The sequence below is a fragment of the Carlito syrichta genome, unplaced genomic scaffold, assembly GCF_000164805.1.
Source record: "Carlito syrichta isolate Samal-C Ts95f unplaced genomic scaffold, Tarsius_syrichta-2.0.1 Scaffold64587, whole genome shotgun sequence".
NCBI classification, from domain to species: domain Eukaryota; kingdom Metazoa; phylum Chordata; class Mammalia; order Primates; family Tarsiidae; genus Carlito; species Carlito syrichta.
The window spans coordinates 300691-305772 of NW_007008683.1; the positions used below are offsets into that span (position 1 = coordinate 300691).

The 5082-nt window shown below is 38.1% G+C and overlaps 1 pseudogene across 1 annotated transcript; it reads left to right on the forward strand.

Annotated features, from left to right (window-relative positions):
• The first annotated feature begins 2403 nt into the window (after positions 1-2403).
• LOC103252669 lies at positions 2404-3466 on the forward strand (annotated as a pseudogene). The gene has a single exon (XR_503802.1). The product of XR_503802.1 is annotated as a KATNB1-like protein 1 pseudogene (transcript).
• The last annotated feature ends 1616 nt before the right edge of the window (positions 3467-5082 follow it).

Genomic DNA, 5082 nt, shown 5'->3' on the forward strand with positions numbered 1-5082 from the left:
TCACCAAGTTGCCCAGGCGGGTCTCGAACCCACAGGCTCAGGCAATCCAGTCACCTCAGCCTCCCAAGGCGCGGGATTACAGGCTGAGCCACCGAGCCCAGCTTGTCACTCTTTTCGAAAGCAACATTATCCTTATAGAGCTTTGAGATTTTATTAAGTTTTCTCATGATCGTCAGAAGTAAATTCTCTCTCTTTTCTAAATATAGAGTTCTGAGAAGAAGGAAAAGGGCATTTACTTGAGGACTGCAGTTTTAAATGATCTGTCTGGTTAGGTGTTCTTTAAGCACCACATCAGAAAGCTTGTCAATGCTGGAATATGTCACTCTGTATTCTGGCAGGATTGTCATGGAATACTGCACAAAGAAACGCCAATTTACAAAGTGGTTATGGTCCATCCAGAAAGTGACTTTTGACTTCTAAAGATAAATCTTTTAAAGCATGCTTAGACATTTAGTCCTGGATTTTGAAGTGAAAGAAAACCTGCAAACTCTTCCCTTTTGTAGTTGAATGTGACACTGAATGCCAGTGCCCAGACTATGTTGTCATGACAAAAGAACACAGTGGGAATGTTTAGCTGTAACACAGGAGAGGCAAAATATGGCCAAATCTAGCTCACTGCCTGTTTCTGCATAGTCTGTGAGCTCAGAATGTTTTGTTTTGGATTGGTTTTTGCTGTGGCCTTGTCACTCCCAGTTAAAAGGGATGCCTGCATAAGCATATGTGCTCTGGCCCTGCAGCCTAACCCCCTACACCATGCAGAGGGGTGGCAAGGGGCTCAAAGGCAGTGCATAAGAATGGTATTTACGTTTTTAAACAGTTGAAAGCAAAATCAGTTGGGTATGGTGACTCATCCCTGTAATCCCAGTACTTTGGGAATCTGTGGTGGGAGGATCACTTGAGCCTGGGAGTTCAAGACCAGCCTGGGCAACAAAGCAAGACTTTGTACAGAAAAGTGGAAAAATTAGCCAGGTATGGTGGGTCATACCTATAGTTCCAGTTACTCAGGAAGTTGAGGCAGGGGGATCACTTGAACCCAAAAGTTTAAGACTGCAGTGAGCTGTGATTGTGCCCCTGAACTCCAGGCTGGGTGACAGAGTGAGACCCTGACTCAAAAAAAATAAAATAAAATAAAAGCAAAATCAAAAGAAGAATATTTTGTGATATATTAAAATTGTGTGAAATTTAAATTTCATTGGTTATGAATAAAGTTTTATTGGAACATAGCTATGCTCACTTGTTTGGGTATTGTCTGAGGTTGCTTTCACTACAAAGGCAGAGTTAGTGCTTGTGAGACTATATGACCCACAAAGCCTAACATATCACTATCTGGCCCTTTGCAGAAAGTTTGCTGACCCTGCTCTAAAATCATAGACTTTTCCTCTGCATTGTTCAATGGATAGTCTCAGACTATATCGATTAAAGTCTCTGTTGGGGGAAGTGAAAAACAAAGTAACTTTTCTGTGATGATTAGTGGTCTTTGGAATCTTTTTTATTGAATTTTTCCACATATAACTTTGTTCTTTCATCGTTTCCTAACCCATATCTTAGCTTACTTCAAAAAAAGAATGTCTAATATATTGTTCAGTTATGTTCAGTAACTTAAAATAACTATGAAGAATAAAAGGAAAGCCTCTGCATATTTTGTAAATTATTATGTATGTGAAAACAGATCCTAAAAATCCAAGACACCTCCGCTAAGAATCTATTTGCTTATTCTATCAATACTTATTCTGCAACATACTAGAAAACATACCATCTCATATATATGCATACATACATATATATCAAGCTTTCATAAAATGTTTCCCTACCATCAGAGAGACTAGGTTTGAAGAATCATTGGAATTTGATATCAGTGAAGAATAGGCAAAGTTCTAATAAAATATAGTATTAAAGCCAAAGAAACAAGCTGAGATAAAAAGAGAAGGTAAGAGAGATAAGAAGGTACCTGGATGGAACTAGAGTCTATAATACTGAGTGACTTCTCACAGAAACAAAGATCCGAGTATCACATGTTCTCACTCATATAATGGACCTTGCACATCCAATGTAAGACTATAAGAAAATGACTGACGTTACTGGGAAACTATGGGAGGGGGAGGGAGATGGGATTAATAGTAGCGAATATCTGTCTGGGGACAGGGAAACACCTCTTATCAACAGGGTGCCTGAATGAAACGTAATTGTATACCTAACCCTTAATTGCACCCCACAACATCATAATAAAAAATATTGATTAAAAAAAAAAGAAAGAAAGTAAACAATGTAGTTGTTGGCTTTGAAAAAATAAAATTGGCATTTGAATGGCCCGGAGTGGGGTCCGGCCCAGGCTGCCGGGTGTGGATCCTCAGCACCAGAGCTGGGCTGAGGCGCCACCCATGAGGTGCCGGTATTTAGGAGATGATGGCATCTGAAACCCACAATGTTAAAAAATGAAACTTTTGTAATAATATTGAGGATCATTCCATTGATCTTCCTAGTAAAAAGATCTCTAATTTCACTAAAAAGAACATGAAGGAGGTTAAGAAATCTCCAAAACAGCTGGTTACTTACATGAATAGAACAGTTGGACAAGCTGTGAAAAGCCCAGATAAACTACGGAAGGTGATCTATCACAGAAAGAAAGTTCATCATCCCTTTCCAAATCCTTGTTACAGAAAAAAACAGCCCCCTAGAAGTTGGGGCTGTGACATGGCAAATAAAGAAAATGAACTGGCTTGTGCAGGCCACTTGCCTGAAAAATTACGCCATGATAGTCGAACATATTTGCTTAACTCCAGTGATTCTGGTTCTTCTCAGACAGAAAGCCCATCATCAAAATATAGTGGGGTTTTTTTCTGAGGTTTCTCAGGACCATGAAACAATGGCCCAAGTTTTGTTCAGCAGGAATTTGAGACTGAACGTAGCTTTAACTTTCTGGAGAAAGAGAAGTATAAGAGAACTTGTAGCTTATTTGGTGAGGATAGAAGATCTTGGAGTTGTGGTAGATTGCCTTCCTGTATTCATCAATAGTTAACAGGAAGAAAAACAATATATCTCACTTGGCTGCTCTGTAGACTTGTTGCCTCTAGTAAAGTCACTACTTAAAAGCAAATTTGAAGAATATGTTATAGTTGGCCTGAACTGGCTTCAAGCAGTCATAAAAAGGTGGTGGTCAGAACTGTCATCCAAACCAGAAATTATAAATGATGGAAATATTCAGATTTTAAAACAACAATTAAGTGGATTGTGGGAACAGGAAAACCATCTTACTTTGGTTCCAGGATATACTGGTAATATAGCTAAGGATATAGATGCTTATTTATTACAGTTGCATTGAGAGATTTCATCTACTAAAGAGCATTTGAGTATTCAAAACATCCCTGTACTATATAATGTACAAAAAAAGGTCTTGTCTAAGAACTGTAAACTGTGGAAGAAATCAAAACTACTTTTTCTTTTAAAAAGCCACGTAATGAAACCACTAATGAAACCCTAACAATCTACTTCACATTGAAGTGGAAAATATACAAAAGGAGCAGCTTCAACTTCAATGAGGTGAAAGTGCACTATGAAAATTGTTCGCCTTTGCTGCATTTGGGACTTATATGGTTATTTGGTGACTTTGTTTAAGAACTACTGGGTCTTAATGCAATCCTGCATAAGAGTATAATTTATACTGTGTGAAAAAATAATCCAAGACTTATTGCTAAGAACCACAAAGACCAATCATTATTAGCTTTTTAAAGATTGTGTTTTATTAAAAAAAACACTTAAATGTGTGCAGCGATTTTCTTATGCTGAAAAAGACAAAGTTTAAAATATCATAGCAAAAGTCAATATTAAAATTTTTTTGCTCACACTGAGATACTGTGTATGCAAAATGCCTTAATTAGTAACTAGCCAATGTGTTATTATGTTATGATACCAATATCTGTGTAAAAAAATTAAAACCAACCATGATTCTGGCATGATAAAATCATGGAATTAAATCAGGGGTTTACATTCATGTAGAATGTTGCTGAAATGTATTCCACACCATTTTTAAAACTTGAGAATACTTTACTCTTTCTGAGTTTTTTGCCAGAATCATATCATGTATGTATGTGTTATCCTTATCTAAAGAAAAAGGTGAATATGTATTTGTATGAATGTTTGGAAATGTCCATTCCGTTGGCTAATTTATATTCACTTTTTATTGTATACAGATGGCTAATATTTTTCATTTCTGTATCATTTAAACTTCCTTTATTTGAGTAAATTCACTAAACGTTTCTAAAAAAAAAAAAAAAAAAAAGAAAGAAAGAAAATTTTAGGCCGGGCTTGGTGGATCAGCCTGTAATCCCAGCACTTTGGGAGGCCAAGGTGAGTGGATTGCCTGAGCCCACAGGTTCCAGACCAGCCTGGTCAACTTGGCGAGACCTCATCTCCACAATAGATAAAAAATTAGCCAGGTGCAGTGGCGCGCACCTGTAGTTCTGGCTACTTGGAAGACTGAGATGGAAGGATCACTGGAGCCCAGCAGGTCAAGGCTGCGGTGGCTGTGGGTGTGTCACTGCACTCCAGTCTGGGCAACAGAGTGAGACTCCAACTCAAAAATAAAAATAAAAATAAAAATTTAAAGCATCATCTGACAAGAATGTGATTCTCTAGATCCTACCCTATTGAAAATTCTTACCACACATGTCAGGACAATGAAAGCATCTGCCTCCAAAACTCAGTACCCGGAATGCCTCAGAGGAGTGAAAAGCTTCATAGTGTGGCTGATGACCTAACCAGACACTGTGTGTGTTCTACCCATAATTATGGTTTTTGCTTTCTTCACTTCTCTTCCCCAGTGGCCAACCTCAGAAACCACCCAGTAGTCGTTTCTCCTCTAAATTCACCTTCTAGAGTGGTTAGTGAGGTTGAGAATAGTACATATGAATCCTCTCCATGTGCACACAGCTCTAGCCCACACTCTACCTGTTCCCGGGAAAGTCTTATCAACAAGAGTATCTGCATAATGAACATTTGTATATCTAAGCCTGAATTGTACCCCACATCTTTTTTTTTTTTTTTTGAGTTGGAGTCTCACTCTGTTACCCAGACTGGAGTGCAGTG